General features: G+C 38.5%; 1 pseudogene; it reads left to right on the top strand.

Moving 5' to 3' along the window:
- The first annotated feature begins 86 nt into the window (after positions 1 to 86).
- On the top strand, positions 87 to 1,497 carry LOC127682115 (nuclear migration protein nudC-like; annotated as a pseudogene).
- Positions 1,498 to 22,820: the final 21,323 nt, after the last annotated feature.

Raw genomic sequence — 22,820 nt, forward strand, 5'->3', positions numbered from 1 at the left:
TTTACTTCCTTTTGCTGGTTTACTCTAGGACTTCAAAGTTTGACTGGGATTTTTTATTAAAGAAAAAGTTGTCTTTGGAAAAAAAAACTTTTTTTTTTATTGGAGGAGAAGAGGGGATGGCAGAGAACCTTATCACACAGACTTTTTTTTTTTTAAATATTTTTATTTTCTATATTCTTTGTTTACATTCCAAATGATTTCTCCTTTCCCGGATCCCCCCTCCCCATTTGTCCCATAAACCTTCTTCTCTCCATCCCTTCTCCAATCACCTCCCTCCTTTTTCTCTGTCCTTATATTCCCTTCCAATGCTAGATCAATCCTTTCCAGGATCAGGACCCTCTCCATACTTCTTCATGGGAGTCATTTGTTATGCAATTTGTGCCTTGGGTATTCAGGGCTTCTGGGCTAATTAATATCCACTTATCAGAGATTGCATTCCATGTGTATTCTTTTGTGATTGGGTTACCTCACTTAGGATGATATTTTCCAGATCATACCATTTGCCTAAACATTTTTTGAATTCATTGTTTCTAATTGCTGAGTAGTATTCCATTGTGTAAATATACATTTTCTGTATCCATTCCTCCTTTGAGGGGCATCTGGGTTCGTTCCAGCTTCTGGCTATTATAAATAAGGCTGCTATGAACATAATGGAGCATGTGTCTTTATTGCATGCCAGGGAATCCTTTGGGTATATGCCCATTAACCACCACAACCAGCTGGCACAGAAGGCCCGGAGAAAGAAGCAAGCTAGGCAGGAGACTGAGCATCGGGAGAAGGCAGAGCGGGCTGCCAGGCTGGCCAAGGAGGCCAAGGCAGAGACCCCTCAGATCAAGGAGCAGAGAGACTGCCGCTGGAGATTGACCAGAAGGACACAGAGAATCAGGACTCGCTCAAGAATGGCAGTCCCGACTTGCTGGGGAAGCAGGATGCTGAGGAAGAAGAAGACGAGGAAGATGAGAAGGACAAAGGAAAGCTGAAACCCAACCTAAGCGATGGGGCGGACCCGCCCAGCTACTGCTGGACCCAGACCCTGTCAGAACTGGATCTGGCGGTGCCCTTCAGAGTCAGCTTCAGGCTGAAGGGAAAGGATGTGGTGGTGGAAGTCCGGCGGCGGCATCTCCGGGTGGGCTTCAAAGGGCAGCCACCAGTGATTGATGGAGAACTCTACAATGAAGTAAAGGTAGAGGAGAGTTCGTGGCTCATCGAGGATGGCAAGGTGGTGACAGTGCATCTGGAGAAGATCAATAAGATACAATGGTGGAACCGCTTGGTTACCAGTGATCCCAAAATCAACACCAAGAAGATTAACCCTGAGAACTCCAAGCTGTCAGACCTGGACAGAGAGACTCGCAGCATGGTGGAAAAGATGACGTATGACCAAAGCAGAAGTCCATTGGCTTGCCTACCTCTGATGAGCAGAAGAAACAGGAAATCCTGAAGAAGTTAATGTATCAGCACCCAGAGATGGACTTCTTCAAGGCCAAATTCAACTAGCTCCTTCTTGACATCTTGCAATTGAGCTCCTAGCCTCTCAACTTCTTCCTGGGACCTGGGAGCCTTAAGGCTGGGGCAGGCATGGGGCTGCCCAGGTGTGTGACCTCCAAGGATTCGCTGGAGAAGGGCTGGATCTTAGGGGGTATTGTCCTTGCCAGTTGTCCTGTTACACATTAAAACTATTTGCCCCCTTCAAAAAAAGTCTATATAAATACATATAAAATAATTTGGTTTGTTAATAATAAGTGAAGGTTGAACTATGAATACAACAGTTTTCATGCCATCTTGCTTCCATGTTTCAAATTTGTGCTTTTAAATAAACAATAAATGATTTTTGTTTTTATGATAACTTCTTTCTGGTCACATCTATGACTATTTCTTCGTATCAGATACCTTGACAACACTTACTATTCTAAACACTGCACGCTCCGTGCCATTTCCTCCCAAACTTTTTATCTGAAATGTATATCTTAGAAGGAAAGGGTGCATTTGGCATTGTAGTAAAAAACAAACACAAGAAGACTCTATACTTAAAACACTTTTAGAATTTGGGAGCCTCCTGTTGAAATATCATGTTATAAAATATGGATGATCAAAGAAATAGAAGATATCAATGGGAGAGGATGGGAACAGGAGACGTTGGAGCAAGGACACCTGGGTAGGCCTGGAGGGAAGAAAGAGTGAAAGAGTAAGAGAAAAGTGATGTGACCTGTTTTAATATATTATATAGATAGTATGTAAATAATATATGTGATCCTGCCTTGCCTTTTCCACTTCCCACCTCTCTCCCTCCCAGGTCCCTCCCTCCCTCTGCCTTTCATGATTATTTTGTTCCACTTTCTAGGTAGGACTGATGCATCCACACTTTGGTCTTCCTTCTTCTTTAGCTTCATATTGTCTCTGAGTTACATCATAGGTACTCCAAGCTTCTTGCCTAATATCCATTTATCATTGAGTTTATACCATGTGTATTCTTTTGTGACTGGGTTACCTTACTCAGGGTGATATTTACTCATTCCATCCATTTGCCTACAAATTTCATGAAGTCATTGATTTTAATAGCTGAATAGTACTCCATTGGGTAAAGTTACCACATTTTCTGTATTCATTCCTCTTTTAGGTTGTTTCCAGCTTCTGGCTATTACAAACAAGGCTGCTATGAACATAGTAGAGCATGTGTTCTTGCTGTATGTTGGGGCATCTTTTGGAAATATGCCCAGGACTATGTCCAATTTTCTGAGGAACCACCAGACTAATTTCCAGAATTGTACCAGCTTGTAATTCCATCAGTAATGGAGGAGTGTTTCTCTTTTTCCACATCCTTGCCAAATCTGATGTCACCTGAGTTTTTGATCTTAGCCATTTTGACTGATGTGAAGTGGAATGGGGGACAGGATCAGTTATGGGAGGAGACAGAGGAGAAGTACAGAGGGTCAGGATACTGAATGGAAGGGTGTGGTAGGGGAGGGGAACTGAGGGTAGTCACTAGAAAGTCCCAGATGCAGGAAAACGAGAGGATCCCAGGACCCTACAGGGATGACCTTAACTAAAATACCCAGCAAAGGGAAGAGAGAACCTGCAGAGACCATATCAGGAGGTTAGGCACAGCTCCTATTTGAGGGATGGGGCCATGCACTTATTTCAAAAATATTAACCCAGAATTGCTCCTGTATGAAGGAAATTCAGGGACAAAGAGTGGAGCAGAGACTGAATGAAAAGCCATTTAGAGACTGCCCCACCTGGGGATCCATCCCATCCTCAGACACCAAATCCAGATACTATTGCTGATGTCAAGAAGTGTTTGTTGACAGGAGCCTGTTAGCTGTTCCCTGAGAGGGACTGCCAGAGCCTGACCAACACAGAAGAGGGATCTCACAGACAACCATAGGACCCAGCCCAGAGACCCCAGTGGAGGATTTAGGGGAAGGACTGAAGGAGCTGAAGGGATTTGCAACCCCGCAGGAAAAACATCAACATCAACCAAGCAGACACTCCACAGCTCCCAAGGATTAAACCAACAACCAAAAAGTATATATGGAGGGACCCATGGATTCAGGTTTGTGTGTAGCAGAGGATTGCCTTCTTTGGCATCAATGGGAGGGGAGGTTCTTGGTCCTGTGGAGGCTCAATGTTCCAGTATAGGGGAATGCTAGGGAAGTGAGGTGGGAGTGGGTGGGTGGGTGAGGGAGCCCCCTCATAGAAACAGGGAGAGGGAATGGGATAGAGGGTTAGTGGAGGAGAAACCAGGAAGGGGTTTAACATTTAAAATGTAAATAAGTAAAACAACCAATTTTAACCCAAGGAGGTGGAGTGGGAGGTTGTGTGTGTTTGTGTGTGTGTTTGTGTGTGTGTGTGTGTGTGTGGTTTATGGTATGGCTGAGTTACTTAGTATTCTTTCTCAAATCCCAACAGTGAAATCATGGTTTATTCCTGAATATTTTCCTTTTTTGCGGGATCCTTTTCCTCCTGCTGGGTTGCCCATTAAGCCTTGATGTGATGGTGTATATAACTGGTCGTATTGTAGTTTGTTATGCTGTGTTTAGTTGATTTGCCCACAAGATCTGTTCTTTTCTGAGAGGAGGCACAGGGAATGATGAATCTGGGGGAGAGGGGAGGTTGGTGGTGTCTGGAGGGAAGGGAAGAGAAACTGCTGTCTGGATGTAATATTTGAGAGAACAAAAGAAAGAAAACACACACACACACAAACACACACAAGCACATGCACACGCACAGGCACACACACATGCACACACACATACACCTAATACCAACAACCTTTTGACCAGAAGCACAATATCAAATAAGATATTTATTGTCTCAAAGCTTTATAGGCTTGAGTTCAAAGCACTCAAAGAATCTGACTTCTTTGGAGACTATGGATGATGGATTCTGTTGCAAGCATTTTTGTTAATGAGACCAAGAACTGTGATCATGGAGATTATGATAGCTAGGGTGAAACCTACTATTATTATTCTGCAAAGTGTGCATAATATCAAAATGAGTCCCAATGACACAGTCCTGCACACATACAATGATGCTTCACTCAGGTCATATCAGAGAAGTTTCTTCTTTCAGAATGTGGTATTTAACACAGAGATACAAACTATGAAATGTGCAGAGCCCTTGAAGCACTCAATCTTAAAGGAGATGTATATTATCTCCGATCCTCAAGACCCAGGTGTCTGTGCAGAAAAAGCAGAACGATCATAATAACCAGAACATGGGAATGATTCCAAGAGAATAGACTTTTCCAGACACAGCATGATTTTTATATCTATGAACTAGCAGATAATATGACATCATGTCTAATATCAGGTTTGTAAGGCCTGAACAAAGTCAAACCATATAGAATCACAGCATGGAGATGGGTGAGCAGAAATTCCCATTGGAGATATTGGAAAACCTTAAAGTCTAAACAACATGCTCAGAAAAAATAAACATGCAATCTGATGCAGTTTTCATTTTGTCATAAATTTTCTTTTATAAATTTATCCTAGTTTTTCACAATGGTAAACAATTGAAAAAAAAGGATTTATATTAGGCAAAATGACTGAGGAATGAATATTGTATTTTTTTTTTTTGCAGGTAGTATGCATTCTCAAAACTAAAGTAAATCTTCCTTGAAGAAAATATATTGGACCATGGTAGCCTTCAGGAGTAGTAATTTATACTTGGAAATTTATGGCTTTCTTACTGACTATATTATTTCATGAAAAAATCCATACCTATAGTAAGAGCTTTATATTATCTCTAGTTTAAGAATTATAAAGAAGAGAAAAACATCAATACATTGTGGTATCAACCAGGATCTGTGTGAATATATTCTTATTAACTGTATGCTTTATTAGGTCCATTAATAATTTCATTGCATAAAATTGTGGTGTAATTTTTGACAATTTAAAAACAGGTAATATTCTAGAAATAATTTTATCAAGAATTGTTATTTAAATAATACTCCTTCCCCTTCAGGAACTAAGTCATTCATTATCTTATTTACCTTAATAATAGGACATAGCATCAGAAACAAGATATAAGCAAAACAAAACAAAAACAAATCCAAAGGGGTTTCTTTTTTTTTAAAAAAATGCTTATTTGTTTATTTTATGTATATGAGTACACTATAGCTGTCTTCAGAAACATCAGAAGAGGGCATTGGATCCCATTACAGATGGTTGTGAACCACCATGTAATTGCTGGTAATTGAACTCAGGACTTCTGTGACAGAGTCAGTGCTCTAAATCACGTAGCCATCTCTTCAACCCACAGAGGGGTTTTCTTTTTTCGTTTTTCTTTGTTTTTTTAAGCTTTTTTTTTTTTTACTATTTTTTAATTCGATATATTTTTATTTACATTTCAAATGATTTCCCTTTTTCTAGCCCCCACTCCCTGAAAGTCCCATAAGCCCCCTTCCCTTCCCCTGTTCTCCCACCCACCCCTTCCCACTTTCCTGTCCAGAAGGGTTTTCTATCCTAGGTTTTGAGAAAGCCAAGATTTTAAAATAAGAAATAAAAAAAAATCATGGAATAGACATCTTTGCAAAGTAATGAACAAATATAAATATTTTTTCTGCATTCTTCTCTTTCCTACCATCTAAGTTTAGACAAGGAGATGATTATTTCAAGTCTGGGGTGAGTGGTCTTTTTGAAGATCAAAGAATACAGGTTTAGATGCTGGGTAATTACAAATGAGAATTTTCCTGTGCTTTGGCATCTATGCCTTTCCAATTGTAAATAAAAGTAATGAACATGAGTTTGAGTTTGAAGAACTATGACTCTTAAGTCATGCACATATTTTGAATCAGCAACTTTGAAAAGCTGTCTTGTTATACAGAACATCTTCCATAACGTCTATTGACTTAATGCCTTGAATGTAACTATAACTGTCATATTTCAAGGTTTTCTTCCAGGACACATGAGAAAATATGTAATACCCATGATAAGCAGTGAGAGTCATCTCACAGTTATTACAAAGTCGGTGTTAATGATTTGAATACTAGTTCATGAAAAAAAGTGTAAACCTTTAGAAAATATCAAACATATATTACTGAGAAATGAGGTGCTCATTAAATTTGAAATTTCCAATGGAATATCTTACGTGTGCAAGGGGAATTTCTTGCAAAATAACTTTTGTTTCTGGAAAGTAGATTGTAAATTAAAACAAAGTCTGAGAATACAAAAAATAATAGAATATATTCTTAATATTCACATGGCCTTGTGATAATATCCTTGCACTAAGCCATACCAAAAAAAGCCAATATTCATATCAAATAATTTTCATGGCACTGCCATAGAAGATGGCATAGGAAATTTATCATAATCCTGCGAATATTTATTGAAGGAACTTTTAAAAATACAAATCTCTGTATACATTCCAAGCTTCTCCATTTAAATGTGCTCATTTGTGTTATCTTATTTCTTGAGATGCTCCTACAGCATATGTGCCATTTTCTTCTTGGTTTACATGATAAACTGATTATGGAGGTCATTTTCCAATGGGAGCTGGACTAAGAATTAGTTTCTGTCATTATGGCTATTTGCACTCATTTGTTGTCCACAAGGATACATATTGCTGCCATTTCTTGTCCTTTTATACTTGGTACCACACTCTCAGGAGTTTATTTTTCCAAGAATCATATACCATGACTGAGGCCAAAACACTGAACCAAAAATTAAAGTCAGAGCACAGTCCCATTCTACTCTGGTTGTTAGTGTGTATCAGAAGGTCTGAGCCCATTGTTACTAGAGCTGTGTGGGTCAGAGACTGGGTCCTGCAAGTTTAATCAGCCTAAGTCCAGCTACAAGTTCTAAGTTCATCAAACAAACAAGTAAAAGACAAAATAAACAAAAAAGGATATTTGTTCAACATTTGTTGGCATTGGGAAGAGGAACAATGAAGGTCAGTTGCCCTTTAAATGCAGTTTTGAAGAAACAGGGAAACAAAGGAACAAACAGGGACTAGATATAAATAGCTGACATACGTAAGCAGCTTGGGACAAAGTGTAATTTCACCATAGCCACTGTCTCAGTTCCAGTCTGTAAGGCAAGATGGTTTGAAAAACCAGCGTAGTATGGAAACTAGGAAACAAGTTCTCCCTCTGGTTGGTACCACATTTCAGGATTTGTTCCCCCAGTACAAGTTTTCTGAGAATTATGATTCTGTGGGGTTCATTGTCTCAATGTTATTGTCCTTGCCAGTATAGTTACATAGCTGTAAGTTCTTATCTGATATCCAACTTGGCCAGCTGCCAGGGTCCCCATGTGCTGCTTATTTGTGTGGAAAAGTGACTCTAAAACCATCCTACTTCTGTGTATTTCTATTCACTAATTTCCTAAATGATTCCATTAAAATTGAGACCAGATTTTAGGTTCAGTTTTTTTCTAAAATTATACATTTTGTGAGATAAGAATACAAATTTAAGGATAGATGTTTTAGCTCTTTCTCATTAGGGAAACTGAGCATTTATTTGTACAGAAGGGAAACAAATAGGGGTTAGATGTCTTGTCATGGTTTCTGAAGTGACTCAGCATTTCATACTTTGGGGACATGGTTAGACACTGGCAAGAACTGCTTAACTGAGGTGGAATTGAAAGAATCATATCAGAATCATCTCCTAAATCATTGCAACCATTGTGTGACCTTCCTCATTTGTTGCCTCATTTATTTTTTCTCACAAGCAATAATAAGCTTCAATTAAAACAATAGGAATTTTTAAAGTCTTTCAAAAGTTTAGTCTATACTTTTATTTAAGCATGAACATAGATACACAGTTGTCTTTAAATATACAAAATTATTTTTTTCATGAAAATTACAGAATTCCTCATATCTGTTATAAATAGATCTTAGTGATATTTATTGTCCAGGAAATACTATGCCTGAACCTCAGCAGTAACACATATACTGACACTGTTGATATAATAATAACTTATTACAGTTTTAGAATTTTAGATTAAAAGTTTTATGTGTATGTAATTAAAATTTTGTAAGCAAATTTCATTTCTAATATATATTTAGAAAATAAAAGAAAGAAAGAGCTTGATTTACATCTTAAACACTCCACAAAAATACATTTGCAGCCAGTGAAATTGACTTGGGCAGAAGGCAAAAGACCTAATCTGATTTAGCTATTTCAGCATCTTCAGATCTAAGGCAATGACAGATCATGACAAAACAATCAGTCCAAAGCTTGGATGACTTTGTAGCATTGAAGACAGCCAGGACCTTTTTAGTACGAAGCATTTATAAAGCAGTAGTGTCACCCAGGTCCTCTTGCATGCCATGAATCTAGGAAAACAGCCAGGAGACAATACATCCTCAAATAGAAAATTATTCTGCTGACTTGTGTCACTCCTCCAGGGGAGAAGATACAAGGAAAGATACTGTGTGTGCTCTGTGTTAGAAGAGAATGCACAGAGAAAAAATTAAGATGTTTTGGTTAATGATTAAATTCACCTGCAGCAGTCAAATCTGGTTTCATCAGTCATTAAAGAGCAGCAGACACGAGAATATGTTTCAGTTTGGTTTTCTTGGGGCTTCAGAGTTATATTACAACAAGTGGAATAAATCATCAAGGTGAATGCTAATTAGAAGAGGGGGGACTATAGCTAGTATGATTCCCTTTTGTCACTGCTGAAACATTTGTGAAGGCTGATTTTCTTGTGAGTCAGTGTAACTGATACAAACATAAATTTAGTTCTATTTCTTTCTGTTTACTTATACCCATTATTGACAAAAGTTTATATGTGTCCATGTGGAGTGTGTGTGTGTGTGTGTGTGCCCGCGTATGTGCATGTGGTATATATACTTGGCTTTTCACATATTGCTAGGCATCCCTGGTATAGGGATTCCTGAATTAAACAGGTGACCCACCCAGCTGCCGGAGCAGTCAAGACGAAGACCTCCAAGAGAAGCTAGACAACTTCCACCGGAACTCAGCCTGGAGTCTGGGGGGAAGGGTTTGCCCAAACTGTTAAAAGGTCCGGCGCCATTAAAGTTTACGGCTTTGATCAGTGAACATTGACTTAGCCGTACGTTCTTTTCGCCGCTCTTCCCTATGACCCCAAAATTCTCTCAACAGGTAACCCAGTTCACATGTAGCCGCTGGCGGCTACATAGTGGCGCCTGAACGTGGGAAGACCTGGCACGAGAGAATTTCTTGAGGTAGCCCTATCCAGCGAAGCTTCGCAGAAAAAGGTGAAAATTAATGGTGTCCGCACGGTAAGCAACATAGAGGGCAAAACTAGCGCTAGTGAATTCGTGTCTATGGTTGTGAGTGCAGGAATGGATACAGTTTTTCAAGCATACTGCGTGGACCCAGCGCAGGACTGCTTGGGTTGATAAGATAGGGAAATAATGGGGAAGGAATTTGGTAGGCATTTGCCCAAAGCTCGTAAGAGCTGATTTCGGCGAAAAGAAAGGGGTTTTTAAAAATAGGCATATGTCCACAGCTTCTAAGAGCTGTTTAAAGAGGAAAATGGATGCAATTGCTTAACAAGCACGCTTAACTTTCTGTGTATCTTTCCGTGTTTGTCCCGGTGCACCGACTGTCTATGTGTATGTTTATGTCCTCTCTGTGTCTTTGTGTGAATGACTGTTTCATGTTAAAAAGAAAAAATTGGTAAAGATTACATCTGCTGGTAACCTTTTGAGCTAGCCACAGTTTGTGTGGGGATTGATTCAAAGCCACGCTGCAGCAGCGTAGCTCACTCACCCAAGACAGAGACATGGCTGGGGAAAAAGCCGCTCTTAAAGCCCAGAAACCTCAAGATTTGGGAAGACCTTGGTTTGGCTTGTGAAATTCATGTAGTCGCTTTATACATGTTTCTAATTGGTTTTAATGATATAAGGCTTTACATTTCTTGACTAAAGAGTTATAAATTAATTGGTTATTATGTAAAAGGTATAGTGTTATTAAGAAAAGGTTAGTTTAAAACTGGTGATTCAGTGTTAGAGCTATCTTAACTAACTACACGTGGCCTAACGCCACTCATGCTTTGTTCTTGTTTATAATTGGATTTAAAGGTATATTTTGCATGTCTTGACTATAGAGTATTGGCTTAAGTCACTGCACATGATTTAAAAGGTATAATGTTATTAACAAAAGTTAGGTTAAGGCTGGTAGTTTAGGGTAGTCGCCATTTTGAACACGTGGCATGATGGTTAAGGCTGGTAGTTTAGGGTAGTCGCCATTTTGAACACGTGGCATGACGATTAAGGCTGGTAGTTTAGGGTAGTCGCCATTTTGAACACCACGTGGCATGACGCAATCCAGGAAATACAGGCCTTTGGGACGCTCCTAAATTGGCATGGTGTTTCATGTGAATCTTGGCCTGGAGATTAGACTTAATGAAGATTAAGATTTAAAATATTGTCTCTTTAATAAGTTACACTGTTATACACTTGAACATAAGAACTGACAGACAAACCTTGTGCTGTAAATATGTGTTTGCCATTGATTTTAAAGAAAATAGATTGTTTAAAATTGAGATTTGCTTCCAAAATTACAATTGTGCTCTAATATTGCAAGAAAACATTGAGTTACAATAAAAATCAGTGTGTCATTGGCTACAGTTTTCAGTTTGCAGGCTCGTAATTAACATTTTGTAATTAAGATAATTTTGAGAGTGATACAGCTATGGGTTTTAGAGGCCCATTGCCTCTTTTCCACAAGTTTATAGGCTACAATGGTAGGAGCAAAATTTAACCCTCCAAGATTAAAAAAGAGATCTCAGTGAAAATGTATTTGATATCAAGTAGGTTCCTTTGACCACGGAATTACAGGCTTCTTTTGTTTAATCCTCAAAATGTCCTTACAGGACAGATAGTTTGGGTCTGGTCTTAGATAAAAGGCTCAGATTAGAAGATATTTACATTTGAAGAATCTCATACAATGTCCTTGCCAAGGACTCAAGGTGGATCCTAGGGCAGATAAAAAAAAAAAAAAAATTTACATTTGAGTTAATGCAAAGCTTAGAGTTGCCTCAGGGGAAGCTAGTGAGGAAGTTTTGAGAAATTGTTTCTGCCTTACAGGCCCCACCTAGGGAGTGTTTGGCTTAAAAAAAAAAAAAAAAAAAAAAAAAAAGTTTTTGACTTATCCAGGTGTGGGTTAAAATGCAGTTCAAATCTATGAAAGGTCAAGGAGGCTATAAAAGCATTAACATTTGGCCTGTCTACTCCCTACAAAATTATTGTAAATTTAAAGGGTTGGTTTTTTACTTTACATTCTGATAATTATAAAAACATTTGCTTCTAATTTTAAAGAAACAACAAAGCAATTTCATTAGAAAGTTTTTGCCTCAAGGAATGGCTAACAGCCTTATGTCCTGTGAGAAAAAAAATGTTTGTCTCTCTTTCAATACTAGAAGTTAAGATCTTAAAATTTTCAGTGTATAATGTTCATAGAATGTTTGTTACAGGCCCTTGCTCCTATAGACTTTTAGAATTTTTAGGTAAATGGCTTTCAAAGGTTGTTAGGATATATTAATTGGCTTTATCTTATATTTACCTCATTTTAAGCTTGCCACAAAAGGTCTTAAACCTCTGTTTTCAAGGTAGGAAACGTTTGTTCCTTGCTTCAAGCAACAATCAAATTTATTATTAATGGTTGATCTATTACATGGCAAGCATTTTTAGGCAAAATTAATAACTGTTATCCAAAAGATAATTTATACTATCAGATCACATGTTTATTCCTTTAAGTTTCTCCCTGCTTCAACACAGATACCTGAATTGGGTGCTATAGCAGCTATTTTTAAGATGTTAAAGGTCAAGCTTTTAATAATAGTAGATATACATAGCTCATGGTTTATAATTGCTTAAAATTGGTCCATTTTTAATACTGCTAATTCTTAATTTCTACAGTTTATACAAATGTGATTCAAATTTCTAAGAACAAAGGATATATTCTCTAAATGACTGTCCTTTAGGTATTTGAAATAATTTTATATTTTGTGCACATCAAATTATAAAGATTTGTTCTTGATGTCCTCAATTTCTACCTCTACCACGTAATGGTGTTAATCCTAGAGGACTTAGTTATTACAGATAAATGATATTCATATTTCTAATTTAAAAGATTAAAAAATATGTACATGTGACTAATGATTCATTTTTAGGCTGTCTAGTTGCAACTGCTCTAACAGAAAAAGCAACTATATTTTATATAATTACATAGTTATTGCCTATGTTATGGTTTATACTTTGTGTTCCAACTTAAATTAATAAAACAATATCTTCTTGGAAGAAAGAAGAGAGGGGAAATTGTGTCCCTGTGCATATAATTTAAATTATGCTTACATGTTTTTAAGAAAATTTTAAAATTTTAAAATTGGATGCCAAGAAACTCCTTGCTAAATGTATATGACATCTTGTAATTAGACATATTGATGTCTAGGTGAAATGAAGGAATTCACTTACTAACATATGCCATGATCCTGATTTAATATTGGGGGAGAAGGCATGTCCTCTGTTTTTTCCACAGAATGCTGCAGAAGATATGCTGACTGTGCTTGCTGAATGCCCAGACCATGGTAACATAAGAGTTATATTGGATATATGTTCTTGACTTACCTCAATTGTTAAATGTCCCAGGTTAGATAAATTGCCTAGCTTCAAGCTTTTAGACTTTGTGGGACAGAACATGGAGACTGTTATGCTAGCTTAGGAAAAATTAATTAGAAGAGTTAAAATGACTCTTCTCCTTATTGTGCTCAGCTGACTCAACCATAGACTGGTCTAGAAATAATTCCAATTTTGAAGATTCCAATTTTGAAGATGGCTAACAATCTTCAGCCAGCTGTGTTAATTTAACATATAGTCTCCACTTTTCCTGAGAAGTAACAGCATATCTCTTGATTCACAAGGCTACCTCTCCCATCTCAGAGGCCAAGCCTTGGGTCCTTAAAGTTGTTAATTTACAACTGAATTGGATACTTCTGGGACAAGTTAATCCTATTCCACCTTTAACTCTTGACCTTGTCTGTTAAGCAGACTGGCTGTCTCCACCCAGGCTCACCTGGATGGAGAGATTACATGTCTGTTAAAGACACTTGCAGACCCCCCTGGCTTCAAAACTTACACAAGTGGATCTCCAAAGAGGGAGCCACATAGAACTCAGATCTATGTGTGTTTGTTTATGAACAAACATGGGTACCAGCGAGACGTGCGAGGCAAAGCACTGCATGGGGAGGTGAATTTCTGCTTCTGAGTCCCCAGGAAGTACACCTAATTGCATAGGGGTTAACGTCGAGAGGCTGTCCTTAAAATAATAAGGGAGCCTATTACCCCTCCTCTGAAAAAGACGTTATACAATATTTAAGAGGAATTACGGTCAATGCTTCCCCTCCTGGTTAAGGCCCGCCTTCTTATGAAGGATATTTATCCACTTGTTTTCTACCTCCTCTTGTTCAAATTAATAAAAAAAGGGAGGACATGTACAGAGCCATATTGGGGCAGTCTTGCACTTGGTCAGAGTTTGACTTTGGTCAAGGTTAACTTCTCCCAGTTAGCCAGGATCCTGCTCCACCTAGGGTGGAGTGCACGTAGTAAAGGTTAAGTTCATTGTTCTTCCTGGTATAGGGATTCCTGAATTAAACAGGTGACCCACCCAGCTGCCGGAGCAGTCAAGACGAAGACCTCCAAGAGAAGCTAGACAACTTCCACCGGAACTCAGCCTGGAGTCTGGGGGGAAGGGTTTGCCCAAACTGTTAAAAGGTCCGGCGCCATTAAAGTTTACGGCTTTGATCAGTGAACATTGACTTAGCCGTACGTTCTTTTCGCTTCTCTTCCCTATGACCCCAAAATTCTCTCAACAGGTAACCCGGTTTACATGTAGCTGCTGGCGGCTACATATATTACAATAAAAATAAATATTTTTATGAAGTAACCTGGCATTAGAACTTTTTCTGGTTGTTTGCAGTTGTTTATTCAACTTGACTTTAGAAAATATTTTTCCTCTTAGATATATAAGCACAGCTCCGCACTGCCATCTTCGCTCCCAGTCGGACAGGACAAGTGGCTCCAGGTTCTGAGATATCCCGAGTTTAAGATCTCTTGGGACTCAGACCACCAGCCTGCTACCTATGCCCAGGACTTGGGCAGATCAGAGGTTCATCTGTGTGCCAAACAGGCATGGGTCCTGTGCCCTGCTGGGTGGTCAGCATTGGAGGGGATCCCCGCCACCATCTTCTCTCCCTGAAGGAGCAGATGGGCAGCACTAGGTTCACAGAGACAACCCGAGCATAACATTGCTTGGGGCAGGACATACCAGGGGTCCAACAGCACCCAAGAAGAGGGCAGCACATAAGCAATCTGTGCCAGGGGAAATCCAGTCAGTCAGTGGTGCAGAAATACCCTTACAGGCTCACAAGAGGCTCAAGCACCAGTCAGTGACAACAGGACCAACTAACACCAGAGATAACCAGGTGGTAAAAGGCAAACGTAAGAATATTAATAACAGAAATCAAGGCAATCTGGAAGCATCTGAACCCAACTCTCCAACAACAGGAAGTCCTGGCTATGCCAACACACCAGAAAAACAAGATCTGGGTTTAAAATCACTGTTCATGATGCTGTTAGAGGAAAACAAGAAGGACATAAAAGGATCATAAAAGGAGAAAATGGCCTTACAAGGGAAACACAAAAAGCATTTAAAGAAATTCAGGAGAATATGGGTCAAAAGATAGAAGCCAGTAAGGAGGAAATGCAAAAAAATCACTTAAAGAAATACAGGAGAGCTTGGGTCAACAGGGAGAAGTCATAAAAAAGGAAACACAAAAATCTATTAAATAATTACAGGAAAACACAAACAAGCAAGGGAAAGAACTGAGCAAAAATATCCAGTATCTAAAATCAGAAGTAGAAACAACTAAGAAATCTCAAAGGGAAGTAACTTTGGAGATGGAAAACCTTGGAAAGAAGTCAGGGACCATAGATACAAATATCAACAACAGAATACAAGAAATAGAGGAAAGAATCTCAGATGCCAAAGATACCATGGAAACCATGGACTCAACAGTCAAAGAAAATGCAAACTGCAAAAAGCTTGTAACCCAAAACATCCAGGAAATCCAGGACACAATGAGAAGACCAAAACTAAGGATTATAGTTATAGGTGAGAGTGAAGATTTACAATTTAAAGTGCCAGCAATTATCTTCAACAAAATTATGAAAGAAATCTTCTCTAACCTAAAAAGAGAGGTGCCCATGAATATACAAAAAGCCTACAGAATTCCAAACAGACTGGACTAGAACAGAAATACCTCCTGTCACATAATAATCAAAACCCCAAATGTACTAAACAAAGAAAAAATATTAAAGGTAGTAAGAGAAAAAGGCCAAGTAACATATGAAGTAGGACTTATCAGAATTACACCATACTTCTCACCAGAGACCATAAAAGCTAGAAGATCCTGGGCAGATCTCACGCAGACTCTAAGAGAACACAAATCCAGCCAAGACTACTATACCCAGCAAAACTCTCAATAACCATAGATGGAGAAACCAAGTTATTCCATGAAAAAAACAAATTTATGCAATATCTTTCCACAAACTCAGCCCTACAAAGGATAATAGGGGGAAAACACCAATACAAGGAGGGAAACTACACCCTGAAAAAAGCAAGATAGTAACCTTCTTTTATCAAACTCAAAAGAAGATAACCAATCAAATATAAAAATAACATCAAAAATGACAGGAAGTAATAATCACTATTCCTTAATATCTCTTAACATCAATGGACTCAATCCCCCAATAAAAAAACATAGACTAACAGACTGGATACATAAACAGGACCCTACATTTTGCCACATACAGGAAACACACTTCAGTGTCAAAGACAAATACTACCTTAGAGTAAAAGGCTGGAAGACAATTTCACAAGCAAATGGTCTCAGGAAACAAACTATAGTACCCATTCTAATATAAGATAAAATTGACTTTCATCCTAAAGTATTCAAAAGAGACACAGAAGTGGATTGGTGGATTTTTCTTTTGACTAACAAAAAGAACTCTCAATTCTGAACATTGCAATTATGCTCCAAATGCAAGGGCACCCTCATTCATAAAAGAAACTTTACTAAAGCGCAAAGCACACATTGAACCTAACACAATAATTGGGGGTGACTTCAACACTCCACTCTCCTCAATGGACAGATTAGGAAAACAGACACTAAACAGGGACACAGTGAAATAATTGAAGCTTTTGACCAATTGGATTTAACAGACATATAGATAACATTTCATCCTAAAGCAACAGAATATAACTTTTTCTCAGCACCTCATGGTATCTTCTCCAAAATTGATCATGTAATTGGTCATAAGACAGACCTCAACACATATAAGAAGATCAAACTAATCCCATGCCTTCTATCAGATCACTATGGAGTAAAAGTGGTCTTCAATAGAAACAAAAACAACAGAAAACCCACATACACATGGAAACTGAACAATACTCTACTCAGTGATACCTTGGTCAAGGAAAAAATAAAGAAAGAAAAGACATTTTAGAATTTAATGAAAATGAAGGCACAGCATACCCAAATCTATGGGACTCAATGAAAGCAGTGCTAAGAGGAAAACTTATACCCCTGAGTGCCTCCAAAAAGAAACTTGAGAGAGCATACACTAGCAGCTTAACAGCACAACTGAAAGCCCTGGAACAAAAAGAAGCCAATTCGCCCAGGAGGAGTCAAAGACAGGAAATCCTCAAACTCAGGGCTGAAATCAATCAAGTAGAAACAAAGAGAAGCATATAAAGAATCAACAAAACAAGGAGCAGGTTGTACTTGTGTGTCAACTTGACACAGGCTGGAGTTATCACAAAGAAAGGAGCTTTAATTGGGGAAGTGCCTCCATGAGATCCAGCTGTGAGGCATTTTCTCAATTAGTGATCAAGTGGGGAGGGCCCCTTGTGGGTGGTACCACCTTTGGGCTGGTGCTCTTGGGTTCTATAAAAGAGCAGGCTGAGCAAGCCAGGGGAAGCAAGCCAGTAAGGATCATCCCTCCATGGCCTCTGCATCAGCTCCTGCTTCCTGACCTGCTTGAGTTCCAGTCCTGACTTCCTTTAGTGATGAACTGCCACGTGGTTTATTGAGCAGTAAGCTCAATAAACCCTTTCCTCCCCACCTTGCTTCTTGGTCATGATGTTTGTGCAGGTATAGAAACCCTGACTAAGACAAATTGGTACCAGAGTAGTGGGGTATTCCTGTGACAACCTGACCATGTTTTGGGGAGTTCTGTGGCAGGACTTTGGAACTTTGAGGTAGAAAAGCCATTAGAATATTCAGAGCTCGGTGGAAAGTTCTGTAGGAGCTTGGAGACAATGTTGAGAATAGTGCAAAAGATGGAGGCCTGGCTTGTGAAATTTCTGAGGGAAGATTAAAGACTCTTCAAAAGGACAAAATAGCAACCTACAAATTGGGAAAAGATCTTCAGCAACCCTACATCTGACAGAGGGCTAATATCCAATATATACAAAGAAATCAAAAAGTTAGACCCCAGAGAACCAAAAAACCCTATTAAAAATGGGGTACAGAGCTAAACAAAGATTTTTTACCTGAAGAACTTCGGATGGCTGAGAAGCACCTTAAGAAATGTTCAACATCATTAGTCATTAGCGAAATGCAAATCAAAACAACACTGAGATTTCACCTCACACTAGTCAGAATGGCTACAGTTAAAAACTCAGGAGACAGCAGGTGTTGGAGAAGATGTGGAGAAAAAGGAACACTCCTCCACTGCTGGTGGGGTTGCAAGTTGGTACAACCACTCTGGAAATCATTCTGGTGGTTCCTCAGAAAACTGGGCATGACACATCCAGATGATACTGCTATACCTCTCCAGGCCATATACCCAGAGGATTCCTGGGCATGCAATAAGGACACATGCTCCACTATGTTCATAGCAGTCTTATTTATAATAGCCAGAATCTGGAAAGAACCTAGATGTCCCTCAATGGAGGAAAGAAAACAGAAAATATGGTATATTTACTACTCAGCAATTAAAAACAATGAATTCATGAAATTTTTAGGCAAATGGTTGGAACTGACAAATATCATCCTAAGTGAGGTAATACAATCACAAATATTACACATGAAATACAATCACTGATAAGTGGATATTAATTAGCCCAGAAGCTCTGAATATTCAAGACACAATTAGCATATAAAATGATTCCCAAAAAGAAGGAAGAGAAGACTTTGGTCCTGGAAAGGCTTGATCCAGCATTGTAGGGGAGTACCAGGACAGAGTAATGGGAGGGGGGTGATTGGTGAATGGGTGAAGAGAACAGGGCTTATGGGACATATGGGGAGGCGGCAACTGGGATATGGGAAAGCATTTGGAATATAAACAAAGAATATAGAAAATAAAAAATAAAAAATAAAAAAAGAAATATAAACACAAATGCCTGAAAATCAAACCAGCAGAGCTCCTGCTTTAATTTTAGATAATTAATAGAGATTCCCTTTGACTTCCTACAAGTCCTAATCATTCTTTTATAATGTAATAATAAAATGTTCACTCCAGCTATTTTAAGCAATGCTATAATTAATTTCTATCAGTAGAACATGCAGTTATGTTAAATTTATTTTAAAAGATTAAGAAAATGAAAATAAATCCTTCCTCCAAAATATTTTCTCAGTTCCTCCATATAATTCCTCATCCTTCATTTCAAATGTTAGGGTTTTTTTTCCTTATTTTTTTATTTCATTCGATATATTTTTTATTTACATTTCAAATGATTTCACCTTTTCTGGTCCTCCACTCTCCAAAAGCCCCCTTCCCTCCCCCTATTATCCCACCTACCCCTTCCCACTTCCCTGTTCTGGTTTTGCCTTATATTACTACACTGAGTCTTTCCAGAATCAGGGGCCACTCCTCTGTTCTTCTTGTACCTCATTTGATATATGAATTATGTTTTGGGTATTGCAGTTTTCCAGGCTAATATTCACTTATTAGTGAGTGCATACTCTGATTGATCTTTTGAGACTGGGTTACCTGACTTAGTATGATATTCTCCAGCTCCATTGATTTGCCTAAGAATTTCATGAATTCATTCTTTCTAATGGCTGAATAGTACTCCATTGTGTATATATACCACATTTTTTTTGCATCCATTCTTCTGTTGAGGAATACCTGGGCTCTTTCCAGCTTCTGGCTAAATAGGGCTGCTATGAACATAGTGGAGCATATATCCTTATTACATGCTGGGGAATCTTCTGGGTATATGCCCAGGAGTGGTATAGCAGGATTTTTCAGAAGTGAGGTGCCCAGTTTTATGAGGAACCGCCAGACTGATCTCCAGAGTGGTTGTACCAATTTGCAACCCCACCAGCAGTGGAGGAGTGTTCCTCGTTTTCCACATCCTTGCCAACACCTGCTGTCTCCTGAGTTTTTAATCTTAGCCATTCTGACTGGTATAAGGTGAAATCTCAGGGTTGTTTTGATTTTCATTTCCCTGATGACTAATGAAGTTGAGCAATGTTTCAGATGTTTCTCCACCATCCGAAGTTCTTCAGGTGAGAATTCTTTGTTTAAATCTGTACCCCATTTTTTAATAGGGTTATTTGATTTTCTGGAGTCTAACTTCTTGAGTTCTTTGTATGTATTGGATATTAGCCCTCTATCTGATGTAGGGTTGGTGAAGCTCTTTTCCCAATTTGTTTGTTGCTGATTTGTCCTTTTGATGGTATCCTTTGCTTTATAGAAACTTTGTAATTTTATGAGGTCCCATTTGTCAATTCTTGATCTTAGAGTATACACTATTGGTGTTCTGTTCAGGAACTTTCCCCCTGTACTGATGTCCTCAAGGGTCTTCCCCAGTTTCTTTTCTATTAGCTTCAGAGTGTCTGGCTTTATGTGGAGGTCCTTGATCCATTTGGAGTTGAGCTTAGTACAAGGAGACATGGATGGATCAATTCGCATTCTTCTGCATGCTGACCTCCAGTTGAACCAGCACCATTTGTTGAAAAGGCTATCTTTTTCCATTGGATGTTTTCAGCCCCTTTGTTGAGGATCAAGTGGCCATTGGTGTGTGGGTTTATTTCTGGATCTTCAATCCTGTTCCATTGATCCACCTGCCTGTCACTGTACCAGTACCATACTGTTTTTAACACTATTGCTCGGTACTATTGCTTGAGATCAGGGATTCTGATTCCCCCCGAATTTTTCTGTTGTTGAGAATAGTTTTAGCTATCCTGGGTTTTTTTGTTATTCCGGATGAATTTGAGAATTACTCTTTCTAACTCTATGAAGAATTCAGTTGGGATTTTGATGGGAATTGTGTTGAATTTGTATATTGCTTTTGGCAAAATGGCCATTTTAACTATATTAATCCTGCCGATCCATGAGCATGGGAGGTATTTCCATTTTTTGAGGTCTTCTTCCATTTCCTTCTTCAGAGTTTTGAAGTTCTTGTCATACAGATCTTTCAATTATTTGGTAAGAGTCACCCCAAGGTACTTTATACTGTTTGTGGCTATTGTGAAGGGTGTCAGGTCCCTAATTTCTTTCTCAGTCTGCTTATCCTTTGAGTATAGGATGGCTACTGATTTGCTTGAGTTGATTTTATAACCAGCCACTTTGCTGAAGTTGTTTATCAGCTGTAGGAGTTCTCTAGTGGAGTTTTTTGGGTCACTTAGGTATACTATCATATCATCTGCAAAAAATGATAGTTTGACTTCTTCTTTTCCAATTTGTATCCCTTTGACCTCCTTATGTTGTCTAATTCCCTGAGCTAGTACCTCAAGTACAATATTGAGAAGATAAGTAGAAAGGGGGCAGCCCTGTGTAGTAGCTGATTTTAGTGGGATTGCTTCAAGTTTCTCTCCATTTAGTTTGATGCTGGCTACTAGTTTGCTGTATATTGCTTTTACTATGTTTACGTATGGGCCTTGAATTCCTGTTCTTTCCAAGACTTTAAGCATGAAAGGATGCTGAATTTTGTCAAATGCTTTTTCAGCATCCAATGAAATGACCATGTGATTTTTTTTTGAGTTTGTTTATTTCGTGGATTGCATTGATGGATTTCCATATACTGAACCAACTCTGCATCCCTGGAATAAAGCCTACTTGATCATGGTGGGTGATCGTTTTGATATGTACTTGGATTCTGTTGGCAAGAATTTTATTGAGTATTTTTGCATCGGTGTTCATAAGGGAAATTGATCTGAAGTTCTCTTTGTTGGATCTTAGTGTGGTTTTGGTGTCAGTGTAATTGTGGCTTCATAGAAGGAACTGGGTAGTGTTCTATTTTGTGAATAGTTTGAAGAGTATTGGTGTTAGTTCTTCTTTGAAGGTCTGATAAAATTCTGCACTGAAGCCATCTGCTCCTGTGCTTTTTTTGGTTGGAAGACTTTCTATGACCCCTTCTATTTCTTTAGGGGTTATGGGACTGTTTAGATGATCTATTTGATCCTGATTTAATTTTGGTATTTGGTATCTGTCTAGGAAATTGTCCATTTCCTCCAGCTTCTCCAGGTGTGTCAAATATAGGCTTTTGTAGTAGGATCTGATGATATTTTTTTGAATTTCCTTAGTTTCTCTTGTTATATCTCCCTTTTCATTTCTAATTTTGTTAATTTGGATACTTTCTCTCTGCCCTTTGGTCAGTCTGGCTAAGGGTCTATCTATCTTGTTGATTTTCTCAAAAAAAAAAAAAAAAAAAAAAAAAAAAACAGCTCCTTGATTCATACGGTTCTCTTTGTTTCCACTTGACTGATTTCAGCCCTGAGTTTGATGATTTCCTATCTTCTACTCCTCCTGGGTGAATTGGCCTCTTTTTGTTTCAGGGCTTTCAGGTGTGTTTTTAAGCTGCTAGTGTATGCACTCTCCATTTTCTTTTTGGAGGCACTCAGGGCTATGAGTTTTCCTCTTAGCACTGCTTTCATTGTGTCCCAAAGATTTGGGTATGTTGTGCCTTCATTTTTATGAAGTCTCTGATTTCTTTCTTTATTTCTTCTTTGGCCAAGGTGTCATTGAGTAGATTATTGTTCAGCCTCCATGTGTATGTGGGCTTTCTGTTGTTTTTGTTGCCATTGAAGACCACTCTTACTCCATAGTGATCCGATAGGAGGCATGGGATTAGTTCGATCTTTTTATATTTGTTGAGGACTGTCTTGTGACCAATTATATGATCAGTTTTGGAGAAGGTACCATGAGGTGCTGAGAAAAAGGTATATTCTTTTGTTTTAGGGTGTAATGTTCTATAAATAACAGTCAAGTCCAATTGGTCCAAAGCTTCAATTAGTTTTATTGTGTCCCTGTTTAGTTTCTCTTTTCCTGATCGGTCCATTGAGGAGAGTGGAATGTTGAAGTCACCCACAATTATT

This window comes from Apodemus sylvaticus, chromosome 4 (genome assembly GCF_947179515.1).
Source record: "Apodemus sylvaticus chromosome 4, mApoSyl1.1, whole genome shotgun sequence".
Classification (NCBI taxonomy): domain Eukaryota; kingdom Metazoa; phylum Chordata; class Mammalia; order Rodentia; family Muridae; genus Apodemus; species Apodemus sylvaticus.